The sequence below is a fragment of the Humulus lupulus genome, chromosome 2, assembly GCF_963169125.1.
Source record: "Humulus lupulus chromosome 2, drHumLupu1.1, whole genome shotgun sequence".
NCBI classification, from domain to species: domain Eukaryota; kingdom Viridiplantae; phylum Streptophyta; class Magnoliopsida; order Rosales; family Cannabaceae; genus Humulus; species Humulus lupulus.
This window is the reverse complement of record NC_084794.1, coordinates 190,370,601-190,392,189: the sequence shown is the minus strand read 5'-3', so window position 1 is coordinate 190,392,189 and position 21,589 is coordinate 190,370,601. Positions and strand designations below refer to the sequence as shown.

At 40.8% G+C, this 21,589-nt stretch overlaps 1 pseudogene; it reads left to right on the top strand.

Annotated features, from left to right (window-relative positions):
- Window positions 1-15,514: 15,514 nt before the first annotated feature.
- Window positions 15,515-18,650, top strand: LOC133816463 (uncharacterized; annotated as a pseudogene).
- Window positions 18,651-21,589: the final 2,939 nt, after the last annotated feature.

Below are 21,589 nucleotides of genomic sequence, written 5' to 3'. Positions count from 1 at the left end.
AGCTTCGACCCATTTTGTAAAGTAATCGACTGCCACAACTGCGTACTTTACTCCTCCTTTTCCTGTCGGCAGTGATCCAATTAAATCTATTCCCCATATTGCGAAAGGCCACGGGCTTTGCATCTGCTTTAGCTCGTTTGGAGCTGCTCGTGGGATTTTGGAGAACCTTTGACATTTATCACACCTTCGTACGTACTCCATTGAATCCTCGTTCATCGTTGGCCAAAAATAGCCCTGTCGAAGAATTTTTTTCGCCAAACTCTGCCCCCCAGCGTGATCTCCGCAGAAGCCTTCATGCACCTCTTTCATGAGTTCCTTGCTTTTTCTGATGTAATGCACCTGAGCAGTGGCATTGAATATCCTCTTCGGTACATAACACCTTCGAGCAGTATGTACCTAGCAGCTTGTCTTTGCAGAGTTCTGGCCTTGTTTCTATCTGCTGGCAATATCCCATTTGTCAGATACTCCAGGTAAGGCGCCATCCATGTATCTTCTACTCGAATTTCCATGCTGGCTTCGGCCGCATCAATGCTTGGTTCACTTAATCTCTCTACTGGGACTATGTTCAAGGTGTCAGCATCTTTAGCACTTGCAAGTTTGGCCAAGGCGTCTGCATTCGAATTTTGGTCTCGCGGAATTTGCTGGAGGGTGTATTTTGTAAACTGTGCTAGCAAATCTTTTGTTTTATTAAGGTAGGCCATCATTTTTAACCCTCGCGCTTGATATTCTCCCAGGACTTGATTCACGACCAGCTGAGAGTCGCTGAAAATATCGAGCGCTTTTATGTTCATCTCCCTGGCCATTCTCAGTCCAGCGAGGAGTGCTTCGTATTCCGCTTCATTGTTTGACGCTACGAAATCAAACCTGATTGCGTAGTGAAATCGATGCCCATCGGGCGTTATCAATATCACTCCCACTCCAGCGTGAGATTCATTAGATGATCCATCTGTGAATAGTTTCCACGACGGAGTCTTGTCTTGAGGCATGAGCGCCTCAGGCTTTTCGCACAACTCGTTGCTGGGGAGTTCGGTGAACTCCGCAATAAAATCGGCTAAGGCTTGCCCTTTTATTGTTGCTCGCGGTGAATAAGTTACGTCGAACTGTCCCAATTCGACTGCCCACTTTAACAGTCGTCCAGCCGCCTCAGGTCTTTGGAGGACCTGCCGAAGGGGCTGGTCGGTCAGAACCGTGATAGGATGGGCTTGGAAATACGGTCGCAACTTTCGGGAGGCTAGAATTAGGCAATATGCTAATCTTTCGATCGGTGGGTATTTTAATTCTGCACCGATAAGCCTTTTGCTGACGTAGTAAACAGCTTTCTGCGCGCCTTCTTCATCCCGTATCAGTACCGCGCTAGCAGCAACTTCAGTAATTGCCAGATAAATATACAAAGTCTCCCCTTCGATTGGTTTTGATAGGATGGGAGGTCGCGACATATGAGCCTTTATTGACTGGAATGCTTGCTCGCAGTCTCCCGTCCATTCAAACTTCTTATTTCCCCTAAGTAGATTGAAGAATGGAACGCACTTGTCAGTTGATTTTGAGATGAATCTACTAAGGGCAGCTATCCTTCCGGTCAGACTTTGGACATCCTTGATCTTTTCCGGCGATTTCATATCGATCAGGGCTTTTATCTTGTCGGGGTTGGCCTCGATTCCCCTTGAATTCACTATAAACCCTAAAAACTTTCCTGACCCGACTCCAAAGGAACATTTGAGGGGATTCAACTTCATATGGTACTTGTTTAACACATCAAAGCACCTTTGCAAATCCTTCACATGTCCTTCAGCCTTCTTGGACTTTACCAGCATGTCATCCACATATACTTCCATGCTTACTCCGATCAGCTCCTTGAACATGTGGTTGACCAATCGTTGGTAAGTTGCACCTGCGTTTTTCAGTCCAAAGGGCATTACTTTGTAACAATATAAGCCTGTATCGGTCCGAAAGCTGGTATGATCCTCATCAGGGGGATGCATGCTGATCTGATTGTAGCCTGAGTACGCGTCCATGAACGAAAGGGTCTCATGCCCAGCAATTGCATCGACTAGCTGGTCGATCCTCGAGAGTGGGAAGCAGTCTTTTGGGCAGGCCTTATTGAGGTCTGTAAAATCCACACAGGTCCGCCATTTGCCGTTAGGCTTGGGGACCAACACCGGATTGGAGACCCATGATGGATAAAACGCCACCCTGATGAACCCATTTTCTTTAAGTCTTTCGACTTCTTCTTTCAAGGCTCTTGATCTGTCTTTATCGAGCAGCCTTCTTTTTTGTTGCACCGGTGGAAAGACTTTGTTTATGTTCAGGACATGGCTGATCACTGCAGGATCTATTCCGACCATGTCTTTATGTGACCAGGCGAAAACTCCCTGGTTCTCTTGCAAGAATTCCACCAGCGCCTGTTTCGCGGTAGGTTCTAAATTCTTCCCAATCCTTACGATTCGGGTCTGGTCTTTTTCATCGAGATGGACCTCCTCCAGGTCCTCGACGGGTCCAACATTTTCTTCAAAATCCCCAAAGCGAGGATCCAAATCTATATCCTCACTTTGGGCAACACCCTATTTGGTGACTTTTCCACCTGATTGGGTTTGTCTGTCTTCCGTCATCTGCAATCGTTCTGGGGTAGCGCTCCTCGATGCTCCACTTTTTGCCTTTGTGACCGAGGCGTTATAGCACTCCCTGGCTTCCCTTTGGTTTCCCAAAACGCATCCTACCCCTGTGTCTGTTGGGAATTTCATGGCCAGATGCCACATGGAGATGATGGCCCTCAGTTCAACCAGTATGGGTCTCCCAATAACGGCATTATACACTGAAGGACAATCGACCACTACAAAAGTGGCGAGGAATGTCCTTGAGGCAGGCGCTGTACCCGTTGTCACTGGGAGTTTGATCATTCCGGCTGGAGCGAGTCCTTCTCCAGAGAAGCCGTATATGGTTTGATTGCAGGGCTCCAAGTCCTTCACGGACAGCTTCATGCGTTCCAGCGTTGATTTATACAGGATGTTTACTGAACTTCCTGTATCGACCAGTATTATTTTTACCATCATATTGGCCATTTGGATGTCTACGACCAGCGGATCGGAATGTGGGAACCGGACGTGTTGGGCATCACCCTCAGAGAAGGTTATCCCGCATTCCTCTGAGCGGGCCTTTTTCGGCGCTCGGTCCTCCACAGTCATCATCTCGATGTCCTGGTCGTGGCGTAGAGTTCGAGCATATCGTTCTCTAGCCTTTCCGCTATTTCCTCCGAGGTGCGGGCCTCCACAGATGGTTAAAAGTGTTCCGGCTACGGGGGCAGGCTGTAATGGTGGAGAGCGTTGGCGTGCGGACGTCTGCTCGTTGCCACCTGGAGCTTCTATTTGGGAAGTTCCCGAGGCCCGTACGTACCTTCTCAAGTGTAACGCCCTACTACCTTAGAGCCGTTACTTAGTGAGTTTAAATTAGAAATCGTGCTTTTGACTGACTCTAAGTGGTTTCTAAAACCGAAAGTGTGGATAAATCAGAATTTAAGGCTGTACTCTTTGAAAATGTTTAACTTCATTAAAACGTTAAATATAAAACATCTGGGATCCCAAAATAAGGTTTACAAAATATTTACAACTCAAAAATAGGTTTACACTTGATCAGTTATCAAAAGAATGATTTAATACAGCCATATACAAAATGCCCCCAACCAAAGCAGTCGGGCAGGCCGAACATGTACGCGCCGCCCCCACGCTCTCCATACTCATGGCCGGTTGACTGACTCCTTGCTTTTACCTGCCACACGGAGCACCCGTGAGCCGAAGCCCAGCAAGAAAACCCAAATAGCACATAACATATGCAAATAATATCGCTGGCATAATTCACTGATAAATAAGAAAATCATCAATTTAAACAAGCACGGCCATGCCGCCCCAGAGGCCTTACCAAAGCTTGGGGTCTCGGTCATTACCGTAGGATAACTCATGTATCCCTTGGGTCCCACCCTCGCTTTAGCATCCCATGTGCTAAGCATTGCTTCCGGCCCCACTGCCGTACCCGGCTCTTGCCGCTCTCGGCCTTGCCGTTCATTCAATTACAATCACACATACCATACATTATGAAATAACCATTCAAACATACAATAGTTTATCTAAGATTACACATTTGCACACAATACAAGCTAGGGCCGTGCCCAACCATCACACAGTGGGGCCATGCCCTAAACTCGGGTGTTACGGTTTTCTTACCTTTAGATTCAGTAGCCTTGATCAACCGGACTCCTTGAGCACGATCCTACCCGAGCCCTAGCGCTTACCTAAGCAAAATCCACAAGTCAAAGTCATCACCAATCCTCAAGTCCAAAACCTAGTCTCGGGACTAATCCCGAGCCCCCGGGAAGTCCTAGATCCCCAAAACAAAGTGGCAGAATCGAGCCCCGAACCCTAGGTCAAAATCCCTTCACAAAAGCCCAAAAATCCCCTCTGTGAACAGTGCAGCGCTACAACGCTCAAAAGGTAGCGCTGTAGCGCTACAAGCAGAACCAGCCTCACCAGACAGGGGCTAGCGCTACAGCGCCCCCTGCCTAGCGCTGTAGCGCTAGTTGCAGCAGACCAAAACCAAAAATCGCATCTTGCGATTTTCTTCCCCCATTTTGAACCCAAACTTGTCCAACTCTTTCCCAAGCCCGAAAACAAACATATATACACCACACACTCATCCCAAGCACCCCAAGAACTCAATCACAAGCTCAAGCAACCCTCAACTCAAATTCTAACCCAATGAACCCCGAAAACCAGAAAATCAATCAAACAACAAGGATAGGGTCCTAGAAATCATACCGTGGGTGGAATTTCGACCTTGAACTGAACCCTAGACCTCCTTGGCTTGCACCTTCACAACCTTGACCTGTTTTCCCCAAAAACCCCATCCATTTAGCTCAAAAACACAGTTCAAAACCAGCAAAACCCTAAAACCGAAAACCTCAAGAACTTACCTCAATCTCAGATTTGATCTTGCTAATCCCTTGCAAATCCACAAACCTAGCTTACCACTGAGCTTCACCTCAAGAAAAATCAAAGAAGAAGGGTGGGAGAACCACAAACCAAATCTTCAAAGCCAACCCTTCAGCTTTCCCTCTCTTCCTTTTCTCTTCTTTCTTTCTTTCTTTCTTTTCAGCCTATAATTTTCTCTACTAAATCCACTAAGTATAAAGGCCTTCTTTATTTTATCTCTTGCAAGCCTAATGACCAAAATACCCTCTCTTACAAATTCTAAGCCTTTATGTCCACAAAGGGCATTTTAGTCATATTACCCAATTTCCCACTAATTCCTCAAGTGGTCCTAATAATTCCCGTTCGCTACCCAATGCCCAATAAATCACCAAATATATTCCCAAATTCTCGATTAACTCCCCAGGCTTAACCCAAGCCTGGTACAGGTTCCCGCTTTGACTTTCCGCTAACCCGCTCGTTCTAGGATCGTCTCGAGTCATAGATCACAGGTATCAACATAGTCATGCCCAACATGGCCAAATTACAAATATGCTCAATTAGGTCTACATGCATATTAATTCTCATATTCATGCACCACAATTAATCACATAATCATAAAACGTGCACTAAATCATAATCATGCATAAAACCCATTAAAGACCCACACAGAATTCCATTATGCCCTCCAGGCACGCTATCTCAGGCCCTAAGCCTTAATACCGAATTTGGGGTCGTTACATCAAGTGTCCTTGTCTAATGAGGAACTCGATTTCATCTTTTAGCTGGTTGCATTCATTAGTGTCATGTCCGTAGTCGTTATGGTAACGACAGAATTTGGTAGTGTCTCTTTTTGAAATGTCCTTTCGAATGGGCCCAGGTTTCTTGTAGGGCACACTAGAGCTTGTAGCCTGGTAAACCTCTCCTCGGGACTCAACGAGGGCAGTGTAGTTAGTGAACCTAGGTTCATAATGATTACTCTTGGCTCGTTTATTGTCGGAGGTGGAAGGCTCATTGTGTGGTCGTTTCCCACCATTCTTGCCATTACCGTTGCCGTTTCCGTTGCCGTTGCCGTTGCCATTTGGTTTGGTGCCATTGGCGGCTTTGGCGGGCTCGGCAGCCTTCTTACCCTTGTTCGAGGGTTTTCCATCATCGGCAATGGCTTCTTCGAGCTTGATATACCGATCAGCCCGGTCTAAGAACTCCTGGGTGGTTCTAACCCCATCCTTACGAAGACTTTTCCATAGGGGCGAACGGCGCTTCACTCCCGCAGTTATAGCCATCATTTTTCCTTCGTCCCCGACTGTCTTTGCTCCGGCTGCCGCTCGCATAAAGCGTTGGATATAATCTTTTAGTGATTCTCCATCTTGCTGGCGGATCTCAACCAGTTGGTTTGCTTCAGTCGGATGGACACGACCTGCGTAGAACTGTCCGTAGAACTCCCTTACGAACATTTCCCAGGAAACTATGCTTGCAGGTGGGAACTTAAAGAACCATTCCTGCGCGGCTTCAGAAAGTGTTGCAGGAAAGATCCTGCACCGAGCGTCTTCGGACACTTTCTGAATGTCCATCTGGATTTCAAACTAGATTGTCAATATGATGGTCAAGCGAGTGTTAGTAGATCTAGGAAGCTCAGTCAACATTCTGTATAAATATTCACTTGAGAGAATGAAATTTTCAGTGCAAGATTTGGAACCATGAAACCAAACCATTTATGGTTTTTCTGGCGAAGGGCTCGCACCAACTAGGTTGATTAGGCTTCTAGTCACAGTAGGGGCTGCACCTGCGAACAATACATTACTCGCTACTTTCATAGTAGTTGATTGTCCTTCTGTATATAATGATGTGATTGGAAGGCCTATTCTAGTCGATCTGGTAGCAGTGACCTCGGTCTGACACTTGGCCATGAAGTTTCCAACCGACGCAGAAGTGGGATGCGTATTAGGAAACCAACAAGAAGCGTGCTAATGTTATAATTCCTTGATCACCAAGTCAAAAAGAGGCGGATCGGGGGAAAAGGCTGAGAAAAGGTTGCTGTTGGTCAATGATATACAAGCCCAATCAGGTGAACAGGTCACCAAATCGGGTGTTGCCCAAAGTGAGGATATAGACTTAGATCCTCGCTTTGGGGATTTTTAAGTGAATGTTGGACCCATGGAGGACCTTGAGGAGGTCCAATTAGAAGAAGCAGATCCGACTAGGGTTGTGAAAGTCGGTAAGAACTTAGAGACAACAACAAAAAACAAACTGGTGAAATTTTTGAAGGAGAACCAGGAGGTGTTTGCCTGGTCGCATAAAGATATGGTTGGGATAGACCCACCAATGATCAACCATGTCTTAAATATAGAAAAAAACTTTCAACATGTACAACAAAAAAGAAGGTTGCTCGACAAAGACAGATCGAAGGCCCTAAAAGATGAAGTTGAGAAGCTGAAGGAAAATGGATTCATCAGGGTAGCATTTTATCCATCTTGGGTCTCCAATCCTGTACTAGTTCCCAATCCGAATGGCAAGTGGAGGACATGCATGGATTTCACAGACCTTAATAAAGCATGCTCGAAGGATTGTTTCCCACTTCCAAGGATCGACCAGTTGGTCAATGCTACATCAGGGCATGAAATTTTATCATTCATGGATGCATACTCTGGGTACAATCAGATTAGTATGCATCCACCTGATGAGGATCACACTATCTTTTGAATAGATAAAGGACTTTACTACTACAAAGTAATTCCTTTTGGTTTGAAAAATGCTGGTGCGACTTACCAGCAATTGGTCAACCATATGTTCAAAGAGCTGTTCGGCGTTAGCATGGAAGTATATGTCGATGACATGCTGGTTAAGTCAAAGATAGCTGAAGAACACAACAAGGAACTGCGAGAATGCTTCAACATCTTGAAAAAATATCAGATGAAGCTAAACCCTCTCAAGTGTTCCTTTGGCGTTGGATCAGGAAATTTTTTGGGGTTCATAGTAACAAGCCATACTCCATTTTCATTAGCCTACGGGTATGAAGGCATGTTGCCTGTTGAGCTCAACCCACCATCACATAGAAGGCTGACATACGATCAAAGCAATAATCTTCAATTATTGATGGAGTCCCTTGACTTGGTCGAAAAAAGGCGCTAGCAAGCTTAACTTCAAGTGACAGCTTACCAGTAGAAGGTCGCTTAATATTTTAACTCTAAAGTACGTGAAAGAAATTTTAACGTGGGAGATTTGGTACTTAGAAGAGTTTTTCTTAACACTCGCGATCAGGCTGCCGGAGTGCTCGGACCAAACTGGGAGGGTCCATATCAGATTGGAGAAATTCTTCAACCAGGCACATATAAACTTGCTCGCTTAAACGGAGATCTCATTCTTCGCTATTGGAATGAAGAACACCTGCACAAGTATTATCAATAAACAATTCTTTTTAAAGAACTGACTTGTATTAATTTCACTTTTAACAAGTTTATGAATAAGGGCTAGTCAATTATTTACCTGGTCGCTTACAAGTATAAGATCGATTTTTGACCACTCGTACAGACACGATTTTGTCCATTTATTACGAGAAATGAAAGGAACTGGTCGACTGTGGTCCCTGCATCCTCTTCAACGCCTTCGGTGCCAGTCACCAAGGAGATTTTAGGAGATTCCTGAGCTTTCTTCTCCACTTCTAGGCGAGCAAAAGTTTGAAAGTCATTAAGTGCCAAAGTTTGGAAAAATTAAGGACTTGAAAATAAGGTCATTTTTACCACATTGTTGGAAAATCATTTCACCAATAAAAAATGATCCTTTTGACCTAAGATTTTACACAGACCTAAATGGCATACCGAAAATGGAATTGGGAAAGTTTGGTAACAATTGGGTAAGTAAATTTCAAGTTATGACCTAACAAAGTATGTAGTTAAAAATGTGAAAAATATGGTTTTCACACTTAGTGTAAAAATGAGATTTTGGAACTTAAGGTGAAAAGTAAAAATTTTCTTATTGCAAGATAAAAACTTGGTAAGTCTTGAAAACATATTTTGACCTAAAATACCACTTTGAGTTTAGAGAGAATTATTTTTATTAAAGAATTATTATTCTTTCTAAAAATAAAAGAATTAATTTATTAATACATTAATAAATTAAAAGAGGGTTTAAAACCCTATATTTTGAGAAAATAATTTAGTGAACTATTTTTCTAGTAAGTAAACTCGATTAATTGACTTCGGAAAAATTAACTAGTCAAGATGAGAAATTTTTAACAGTTTTCCTAATTAAGATAAAATTAGGCTATATTCTTAAAACGGTTTTTAGAGATTAAAACCTTAAGAAAAATAAAAAGGAAAATTAAGAGTTTATTTCTTGAAAAATAATTAAGGAATTTAATTAGTATTTTCTGGATATAATACCGACTAAAATCTTCTATATATTTAGCCGACTTGTTGAAAGTACGGATTAATAGCGATACTTTTAAAGAATAAGATTTTTAGCGGATTTTGGGAAAAATACTATTGTGATACCCAAGCCTAGGAATTGAGACCATAGGATAGGTCTCCCCGAGACTTAGGGTTTAGTCTCAAATATTTTTGTATGAATTTCCTTAATGGGTTTAAAACCAAATAAGGATATTTAATTCTTACTAATGATTTTTAAAATGACCAAACAGCCCAAAATAATAATAATGAATTATGAAGTGCGATAATTAATCCGAGTATACTGTATGGATAATTACAATATTGGCTAAGCATAACTGGATTATACATTGGAGGGTGAAATCTTGCTGAGGGCAAATGACTCCAAGTAAGTCAACTTCTATTGTGTGGCTACAACATGAAACGACTATTGTAATGTATGCTAGTATAGAGACACATGCACATATATACACTATCGTAGAAAGTTTGCTTAGAGGCGTCAGTCTAGTTGGTGCTGATTCAGAAAATACGACCAGTAGATTTCCGTCATATTCTAGACGGATGATCCCCGTCACACTGCTTGATTTTATTTATGCCCAATTCATTACCGCAATGAGTGGCCAAGAGGTGAGGATTGCTGGTTTAAACCTAGGGGTGCCAAAATGAATGGGACCTAGGGGCCCTCATGCTTACTTAATCAGTGAACGGTTAGAACCTGAGCAAGTGCTCTGAGAGTGCCTAGAGATACTAGGGGTTGCCAAGTTTGAGTGAGGTTGAACACCCTAGGGGCAACTGCTCACCAGCACCACTGATTAACATAGAAGTCTCTGTAAAACTGTGTAACTTCAATTACACTCTTGGATAAGTAATGATGCCCTAGGTAACTTGATGGTTACCCTTGTGAGGGATTTACTCTTGGATAGGTAGTGATGCCCTAGGTAACACGATAGTTACCTTTGACGGGGATATTTATTGGCTAGATCTTAGTGTTGAGACTCGGTTCTCTCTTACAGATTAGCATTTATGATGGAGGGCGTGTTATGCCCGAATTGTTGGAAGTTGTCGAGCGTTGGTCTCGAATTATATTGTGATATATTATATCTGCTTGCTCTGGGATTTTCTGAGTGCGGGGATTTATTTGTTGATAAGATATAGTTGTGATATAATATATCTTCTTGCTCTGGGATTTTTCGAGTACAGGAATTTATTTGTTTATGTGAAATAATTTGTCATTGGTTATTAGGCATGACCATAATTTTGCCAAGATGCTTTTGCGTTCTTGAAATTGATTGTGTAAGGTCCGGATGGATTAGGAACCCTAATTTTCTGCATGCTAGCAGTGAGCGTTGCAGTCTACCTTGCAAATGTACATGTGGACCGACCTTTTGGGAAGCCGTTTTATTTATGGAAATGTTGTGTTATTTTCATAAACTAGGCTCACTTTACTCTTTATAAAATATGTTTGTATTAAATGTTAAGTATGGCCATACAACTTTTTAAAAGTTTTTTTATACGGGTTTTTGAGACTTTTGGTTAAATGAAAACATTTATATTTCCGCATTATCGAGCCTTAAAAATCTAGGTCATTACAGTTGGTATCAGAGCTCGAGTTGAGCCGGTTTTGTAGACAACCCACATGTACATTTTGCAAAGATAGACCGACACTCACTGTAAGTATTGTCTTTTCATATATGTTTCCATTGCTTTCTTTTATTTACCTCAATTCTATAAATTGTAGGTTATGGTCGATATACCTGAGATAGGTGACCTTGTGATAGGAAACCTACCCGTGATCCCTATGCCTAGGATCGATTACTATAGAATCTTTAACGATGAGAATCAGTGACGCTTCAAGTACGATCAACAACATCGGCGTGTCGTTTGGCAATAGACTCATTACATGATAGAATTCCTTGATAGAGCCAACATGCTTGAGCGACGGAGAGTGCGATATGCTAGAACTTATTTGAGAGGCTCAACACAGATATGGTTTCGTCACAAACATTGGCAGTTGGATCGTGATACGTGGGGTGACTTTTGTATTGCAGATCGAGTGAGCATTTGGGCCACAGATTGACCTATCTCCGTGGTTGATAACATACCTCAAGGCAAGGCAGTAAAGCCATAGGAGGATCCCGAGAATTCGGATGAGGTTACCGACATAAAGTTTGATATCCTGATGGATAGCCTAGATTAGATTATGATGTAAGAGACTTGTTGATACTTTTTGTAAAGACTTTGAGAACCTACTAGGTTTTAGGACTTTGGTGTAGTTGTAGCAGGCAGATGTAGAAACTCGACGTGTAGTTAGGGTTCTCTTTTTGGATTTATCGTCCTACTAACTAAAATCCTATGGCATGATCTTTCATGATCATTTTGTATTGCTAGGTTATATCCCTGAATATTATGACTACCTATTTTCAGTTGAATCAATATGGTTCTTCTTTCTAGTTTATGAGAAAAACTGGTATGCTCATTTATTGTTAGGTTAGTATTCTTACTTACTATACATTGTGGTATAAAGACTTGCAATGGTGCCTAACACTCGAGCCAGGGGAGGTCAAGCTATTAATCAACCAGACCCATCCGAGAGAGCGGTCGTTGACCAAGGTGCAGGTCGTGGCCAAGGCAGAGGAAAGGGTTGAGGCCGAGGACAAAGAGTACAGCCGGAACCAAATCTGGCAACTCAGATAGAGGATCTTTGACTTTGTGGCGGCTACCGAAAAGGAAAAGGTAATCTGCGTTGGTATTAACTTCTCTTCCTTATGCACTTAGGAGCTTTTTGATTTGAAATCAAATAAATGGCTAGGACAAGAGCTCAAAGAGGAAGGGGTGCTGCTGGCCGAGGCCAGGCCGCAACTGCTGCTAAAGCTTAGAACGTGCCTGCCGCTAGAGCTCCAAACCAAGTTGTTAGAGTTCGCGAGATAGCCAAGTAGATTAATAATTTGCAAAGGCTAGTGGAGATGCAGGGAGCCAAAATTGAAAGAGGGCAAAAGAGACAGGAGGACTCTGATGCCTTCCAAGATGAAAGGTTTAATACCCTTTTTGGGATGACTCCCCATGCCACCCAATAATGCTGAGAACAACGAAATACCACCTAAGAACAATGAAGAATAGAACCTTGACCCGCAGGTTGTCAATGAGCAACCGGTACTGCCAGCAGAAGCACCAAGAGCTGCCCAAGCGAAACCTATATTAGAAAGGTTCGACAACTAGAATCCACCTATATTTGAGGGGAGCAGTGGTCCATCAATGGCAGAGGAATGGATCAGTATTTTGGAAAGGATCTTCGACTTCATTGGAACTACCGAGAGAGAGAAGGTAGCTTGTGCGACCTATATGCTGAGAAAAGATGCCGCATCTGGTGGGATGCAGCCAAGAAAGGGCATAACATTGCTGAGATGGAATGGCTAGAGTTCTTGACCTTGTTCAATGGAAAGTACTTTAGTAAGGCAGTGATCGAGCACAAAGTGAATGAGTTCACTAATCTGAAGCAGTGAACGTCAAGCGTGCAGGACTATATTCGAAAATTTGACCAGCTGTCTAGGTTTGCGAAGAACCAGGTGAACACTGAAAGAATAATACCTAGATTTTTATGAAGGGCCTACGTAGAGACATTGCCAGGTGTGTAGACACTAGTAGAACTAGCCCGGAGACGTATGCCGAAACTGTGGAACGGACTCTTTGCCAAGAGTCTTGGGCCATATTAGACAAGCCAGAAGAACGAAGACAAGAGGTACACTCCCAACAACCCCGGACAGTTTCAGGCCAATCAGAATGCCCCAAGGGGAAAGTTCAACCCGAGGTTCGGCCAAAACTCGGGGCGAACAAACAATCCAAGAGGCACAAGGTAGATTTTTGGGGGGAATAATAAAAAAAAGGGGACCTCCCAATCAGGCAATGGCTAGTCCCAACAAACAGCCAAGATGTGAGTTTGAACAATGGCCACTATGCAACAAGTGTAACCGACGCCATCGGGGCGAGTGTGGGATATGTTTTAACTGTGGAAAGCCAGGGCACTTTTCTAAAGAGTGTCGAATGCCAGCCAAGGGCAACAAAAATGACTAATAGAAACAAATTGGAGCTCCGCCTTGAGTTTATGTGCTTACGCAAAGTGACAAAGGAGCTGGACCATCTAATATGGTGTCAGGTCAGATTTCTATCGCCCAAACCTCAGCATATGCATTAATGGATACTAGTGCATTACATTCTTTTGTATTTGCATCCTTTGTGGAAAAATTAAATAGAAATCCTGAGCCTATGCTTGTTATTCATGGGGTTTCCTTGCCTTCGGGAGAGGATATGCTGGTGCGGACATGGGTTAGAACCGTACCAGTTTGGGTTGAAGGTCGTGAGCTGACATTGGTTCTGTTAGTCATGGACCTACATGAATACGACGTCATATTTGGGATGGATTGGTTAACCAGATATGGAGTCGTTATCAATTGAAAGCGCAGAAAAGTGGTCTTCACCCCAGCGAGAGAAGAACCATTCTAGTTCAAGGGTACGTCAAAGAGAAAAGAAGTGGCCCATGATTTCTGCGATGAAGGCGAGAAAAATGTTGAGTGGCGGATGCATCAGTTTTCTGGCAAACATAGTGGATAAGGATAGAGACGGGTCAACAACTGTCTGATGTACCAGTTGTGTGCAAGTTTCTCGGCATATTTCCTGAAGATCTCCCAGGGATTCCATCAGACTGAGAGATCTTGTTTGAGATAAAGCAGCTTCCTGGAACTGCGTTGATCTCAAAGACTCCTTACAGGATGGAGCCAGCTGAACTCAAGGAGTTGCAATCGCAACTACCAGAGTTACTAAACAAGAAGTTCATAAGGCCAAGCCATTCTCCGTGGGGAGCCCCGTTCTTATTTGTGAAGAAGAAAGATGACTCAATGAGAATGTGCATTGACTATCGAGAGCTAAACAAAGTGACGATCAAGAACCGATATCCATTGCCCAGGATTGATGATCTTTTCAATCAACTACAAGGAGCATCAGTATTTTCCAAATTAGACCTACGATCAGGCTATCATCAGCTCAAGGTTAAGGAGACAGATATACCAAAGACGGCCTTCAGAATGCACTACGGTCACTATGAGTTCTTAGTGATGTCCTTTAGACTAACCAATGCGCCTGCAGCATTCATAGATCTCATGAATCGCGTATTTTGTGAGTAATTGGTTAAGTTTGTCATCATGTTCATTGATGATATTCTAATATACTCAAAAAGCCAGGAAGAGTATGCAACGTATCTGGAACTGGTCCTCCAACGTCTGCGAGATGAAAAGTTTTACGCTAAGTTTTTGAAGTGCGAATTCTGGCTAGAGAAAGTTAGTTTTCTAGGGCACATAGTGTCGGGAGATGAAATTTTGATAGATCCTGCCAAGATAAAAGTTGTTAAGCAGTGGAAACCTCCAAAAAATGCTCATGAGGTTAGAAGTATTCTTGGGTTAGCAGGATATTACTAGCGATTTGTGGAAGGGTTTTCCAAAATAGCTACACCAATGACTGCCCTCACCCACAAAAACATCAAGTATGAATGGACTGATAAGTGTGAGAAGAGTTTTCAAGAGTTGAAAACAAGATTGTCGATTGCCCCAGTGCTGACAATCCATAATGGCACAGAGGGATATACTATTTATAGCGATGCCTCAGGCCAAGGGTTGGGAGCAGTGCTGATGCAGCACGGAAAAGTAATTTCTTATGCTTCTTAACAGCTAAAGAATTACAAGAAAAACTATCCCACTCATGATCTAGAGCTGGCAGCAGTGTTTTTTGCATTGAAAATTTGGAGGCACTACCTTTATGGGATACACTGTGACATCTACACTGATCACAAAAGCCTAAAGTATTTCTTCACTCAGAAGGAATTGAATATGAGACAGCGTCGATGGTTGGAGTTGTTCAATGACTACGACTGCGACATTCTGTACCACCTGGGAAAAGCAAACAAGGTGGCAGATACATTGAGTCGACAACCAAGTGCTTACGTGATGACAGTGAAAGAGATTTCACCGTAGTTACGAGCTGACCTTGCTACCTTGGATTTAGAGATAGTAGTCGGTCAATTGGCTAACCTCTCTATCGAGCCTACCATTATGGAAGCTATAAAAGGCGGGTAGTTAGTCGATCCTTGGGTTCAAGGATTGATGTACGAAGTGAGGAATGAGGGGCGACCAGGATTCCATATCTCCGAAGACGGAGTATTGGGGTTCAAGGGAAGAATATGTGTTCCAAACGATGACGAGATCAAGAAGCAGATCTTTTTCGAGGGACATAATGCTCTTTATACCATGCATCCGGGTACCAAGAATATGTATCAAGACTTGAAGAAGTACTTTTGGTGGCCTAGGATGAAAAAGGAGACGGAAGAATATGTGGCACACTGCTTGACTTGTCAGCAGACAAAGGTCGAGCATCAATGGCCAACCGGATTGTTACAGCCCTTAGAAATTTCAGAATGGAAGTGGGAGATGGTCACTATGGACTTTTTCACATGTCTCCCAAGGGGCACGATGCCATTTGGGTTATCGTAGATAGGCTGACTAAGTCTGCTCATTTCTTGCTGATCAAGGTAACTTATGGGGCACATAAGTTAACAGATATTTACATTGCAGAAATAATGAGACTACATGGTGTACCCAACTCCATTGTATCAGATCGCGACGGACGTTTTACCTCAACATTCTGGAATAGAATCCAAACAAGGTTGGGTACTAAACTGAAGTTCAGCAGTTCTTTCCACTCACAAACAGATGGTCAAAGCGAATGAACAATTCAGACCCTAGAAGATATGCTAAGAGCCTGCGTGCTCGACTTTCAAGAGTCATGGAATGAGAAGCTTCCACTGATAGAGTTCGCTTACAATAATAGTTATCATGATTCCATCAAGATGGCTCCATATGAGGCTTTGTACGGAAGGAAATGTCAATCACCGATTCATTGGCACGAGACCGGTGAAATAAATTTTCTTGGATCGGATGAGGTTGATCAAATTACCGAGGACATCCAACAAATAAGGCAACGCTTGCAAACTTCGGTTGATCGACAATGCAAATATTTCGACTGACGCAGGAGACCCCTGGTGTTTGAGGTTGGCGATAATGTGTTGTTGAAGGTAGCTCCGCTACGAAGGGCTATGCGGTTCGGGAAGAAAGGAAAGCTTAGCCCAAGGTTCGTTGGACCTTTCAAAATCATAGAGAGGATCGGGGAAGTAGCTTATCATTTAGCTTTTTCGCCCGCCCTACCTAAGGTGCATGACGTGTTTCATGTATCCTTATTGAGAAAATACATGCACAATCCCTCGCATGTACTCAGCTATGATTTACACCAAAAACTACTTTCCACAACACATATTTATAAGTCTTTTGAAAATGTATTATAATATATACTATGTAAAAAAAAGTGTTAAAGTAATAGAAATAAAATATAAAAAAAAAAAAAAAAACAAGCCTACTCCCGTAACCACCATCATCTATTTCTCCTTCTCATCTTTTTCTCTTCCCTTCGCCCAAGCCGACCACCTAACCACCATCCTCACAACCCTTTTTCTCCGAGCCAAGCTCCAAATCTCAGGCACCTGTGAACCCAACCCCCGAACCAAGTGACCCTAGGTGCGAGCCCACCTCTGCGTGCCTTCGACCCAGTGCGACTTCCATTTGCGGGCCACCACCAAGCGCAATTCTGCACCTGTTCTGCTGTAGAGCCCCGAGTGTGCACCAAGCGAGGGCCTAGATTCCACAAGCCCTGGCGTGCCTCCCCTTAATGTGAGGCCAGGTGTGTCTTCAAGAAAACTCCTGCATCAAGAGCTCCATCGCACCCAGAAAAAAATCATCCCTGACCCCAGCTTCGTGAGCTCTGGTTAAGCAACACCACAACCCGAGCCCCAATGTCATTCCACCACTACCGAGCTGCTCCTTTGTTGATCTTTCTAGGTGATACTTTTATGTACCTTAGATTGGTTTAGTTGTGTTTGTGATTTGTTCCTCTTAAGTTGCCATCTTTGGTTAATTCTATTATGTATTGTGGAAATATTGCTCTTGTCTTACTCTTTGAGTGTAGCATTGTGATTTTGGAGAAAGCTCATAAGGATGGCCAGAAGAAGAACGAAGAGACCATTTCAAGGTTATTCCGATCTTTTAACACACTGTATGATCGAATAATTAATTCATGATTATGAATAAAATTCTGGTCTGGTTTCTAATTTGCTAGTTAGTTTTTTTATTGCGGTGATAGTGTGGCTACTGAGATTAAGTCTATGATTGATGAATTGAAGTCCAAATTTGACAAAGATAGGTATGATCATCTATAAATAATGTCCACATTGAATTCGAAATGTGTTTTTCTAGTTTGATTCAGATAGTTGTTATGTCCACAGACAAGGTTTTTCTAAAGCACTTTCGAAGAGCTCAAAAGAGGTCTGAGTATGAAAATTTCGATTTCATTATTTGTTGTTAGTGTATTGCAATTTTTTTGACCTCTTGATCACGTGTTTTTCGTATTTGTAGTTTGAGAACTGTTTGAAAAAGGAAACTTCCAAGTTCCAAAGACTTTATCAGCAATTTTGCAAGGAAAAAGCAACCCATTTGCAGGCGTTGAAAGGTATTCTCTCTTATTTAAATTTAAATTAAATTTCACATTTGGTGTTTCAATTCATAACATGATATGTTCTCCATTCAATGATTACAGAGACAAAAAAATGGACATGTGATCTGGATTGAACTCGTTAAATTTTGTTTTTGAAATTGTACTGGCTCATGTTCTAATACATTAGTTAGTTCCACATTTTTTTTATTCTTATTCTATATTTTCTTACTTACCAACATGATATATGGGTAAGATTAGTGACAATAATAAGGTAAATAGATTCATTTTCTGGTGTCAGATACCATTTCCAAGTTTGAAGAAGAGAAGGAAAGGCTTTTAAAGCGATATGAACAAATGAGTAAGTTTACAGGGCACTACTCTTTTCATTCCCTTGTAGAGAAATGTAATTACAGTAGTCTTGTTGTAAATAAATGACATCAGGGAAGAAAGAAAAGAGTATGATGTCAGAACATGAGAAAGCTTGCAGAGATAAAATTACTTGATTGGAGGAGTCTCTGAAAAGGAAAACTCAAGTATATACTAAATTACTAATCATAACTTCAGGTTTTCTGAGCTCAAACCATTTGGGTCTCTTTCTGCCAGTTCTAATTAGCATTCCTATTTGGATTCAGGACGACAAAACTTTCAGCATTTTGAGGAAAACTTTGGGTTCCCCTTTTGAGAATGCCTCGGATGAGGATTTCCCACCTGATGATTAAAGCTTTGCTTCAGTGTTGGCATCTCAGAGAAAAGGCAAAATTGGCCACTCTTTCAACCTGATTCAAGATATGTCCTTATATATCTTCTTTATTACACTGTCTCTAGATAGTAGGAAAAACTTAAATTGTCCAAAGTTAATTTCCATTAACAATTCTCGACAGTCAATATTGAATATTCAAATGTTTTCTGCTCTACACAAACTAATAGAGCTCAGCAATAGATCTTATTATGTAAGACCGACTTTATGTGTAGGAATATTTGGCTGAACACCATAACTACAAACCAGCTATGATTACCGCTTTGGCTTTACATTCCTTTCATGTAACCGTTATATGCGATAGATGATGAATATGATGATAATTTCTCTAGAAAAGTTTCCCTTTCCTGTTTTGATCTGTGAAGGTGGCATGTTGCTTTTTGGACATTCATTTTGCATTAAAAAGAGCATTATAGAAGTTTTTATGATCTGTTGTTGGCTGTGGCTTTTTTGCTGTTGTGGATATACTCGAGTCTCCATTGCCCCTATTTTTTTATGCACTACCATTCTAACTTTGGCCCTTTTAACTTTCAAGTGTCTCATTTTACCATTTTAATCATGTTTTGACCCCTTATTTTATTGTTGACAAAAAAAATTAGGTTTGGGGTAGTAAAACCATACATTTGAAGGTCTTGAGGCCAAAATGAGATTCTAATTCTACAGTTTGAGGGCCAAATAAATACTCTCTTTAAAAAAATGTAAAGTGAAGGAGATAAATAGTGTAATTCAAAGATGATGACAAATGTTGAATTGGTAAATTGTAGTGGAATTAGTGAAAATTCATATTTTTGTCATACTTACAGTATAATAAAAGGCCATGTGACCTTTGTCAAAAAAAAAGTATGATAAAAGGTAAATTTAAATTTTGATTATGTAGCCTTCAAAATATGATTTATGCACTTACAATTAGGCTCATATTTCAAAACACATTTACTTGTCTTGTGAAGTGAAATTTTAAATCTATGGTCACCAGTGTGTGAGCCTCTCAAAGGTAGGAATGCGATGTGAATTTTGCGTAGTGTATTAAGCTCATTCATTATTGAGAGGGTGTTTTTCTTTTAATAAATAAAAAAGGGTACGATGAGACCATTTGTTTTTGTTTCTTTTTTTTTTTTTGCGTCTTGAAGATTCAGTACTTTGTAATGGTGTCTGTGTTGCTAAAGTTTAAGCATCATGTTTTCTAATATTCTATTTTTTTTTCACTTTATAACTTGTAGATTGGCAATGATCTTTCTCAATTTGTGGGGCCTCTTATCTTGAATCAACTTCTATAGGTTGGTTGGTTCTCCTTTCTTTGAATCAGTACCATGCAAGAGATGTGTCCTAAATGCTTCAGGTTTTTCATTTTATTTTTAGTTCTGAGATTCTTCTTGTTATTGTGACATCTGCTAGTTCATGGTGGGGAGAATAGGGTAATCATAAGTTTTTAATTCTGATTTATAAGTCCAAAATTCCATAAATAAATCATTGCTGCATTGTTGTTGTTGTGATTATTTATTTTTGTGAAGGGAAGAGGTTTTGTATATACTACTGTATGAGTGATCTGGTTAGAAAGAAAGAAGATGATTTTTGACAACTTTAGGATGAAATCTTTTAATGGAAACCTTTATTTGGGAATTAAAAGTATTAATATTAGATTATGTAACTAACTACTTAGAGATTACATGCTCCTTATACTTTTCTTTAATTACTATTTTTTGCAGTCTAAGCAACAAGGGGACCCTACTTGGATTGGATATGTGTATGCCTTCTCGATATTTTTTGGAGTGGTATAGCACAAATATTTTATTATGCTTTTCGATTGTTTACTTGTGCCAATATATGAGTTTCCTACAAAGAGGGCTTCAGCTTTATAATATTTTTCCATAATTTCACTGGCTTGTGTATTAATAATGGGAGTTAAAGAAATAGTGCCTATGATCTGTCCAGGAAAGTTTTCTGCATTATCTTATGATTTCTACTTTTGCATGGCCATGACACTAAATAATAAATAACAGAGTAGACTAGAAGTTTTTGTAGTTGGAGTAGTTGAGAATATCATAACAACTTTCACTATTTTATTTCTTGCAATTTTTGTTAATGAAACTAGATTAATTTGAACACTACAGATCTACAGGATGTGTATCTTATCTTTTTCAATGATTATATAAGTACTTATTATATTTTTTTTGTTTAAATGATAATTTGACTGATATATTTTACCATTTAGACTAAAGTTTGTTGACTAGTAATTTTAGTATTTCATTTATAAATTCACTACAAATTACTCATGTATAGTTTCTGAGCTTAGTTTTAGATGCTTGTTTGTCTTCTTGAGCTAGATAGGAGTTTAGGGAAACTTTCTAATGTAGAAATCATAAACTAATGGTCGATGCCTTGTAAGTGTTTGTAAAAGGATGCAAAGAAACCATAGATAATGATGCAAAGAAAGGTGTCAGTATTTGATCAATTCTTTTGTAGTGTTGTCATTTTGATAATCATTATTGCTTATGTTATTTCATTATCGAGTCAGAAATGTTTGTAATTGATTAATGTGTTTGATTTTATTGAAATATTGGAAATACAATATATTAATAACTATCCATGCCGTATTGATTTGTTTTTGTTGAAAAAATTTCTTTTCTTTATATTGATTTGGTTCTATATCATATTACTATATGAACCAATGCTTTAATCATTTTTCATCTTACTTGACCAAGATAAACATGAGGAAATTTTATGCATCTTTATTTATATGGTTAAGCATTTTTTGTTTGAGTGCTACTTGGCTGCTTTGTAGTAATTATTACAGAATAATAATAGTGATATTCATTTTTGTTTGGCTGCATACTCTGCTTTTTGGTATTACTTTTTACTCTTTAACCATTTTTGAGTTCTTTTCAGTATTGATAGCAATGACTTAGTTTTTTTAGCAA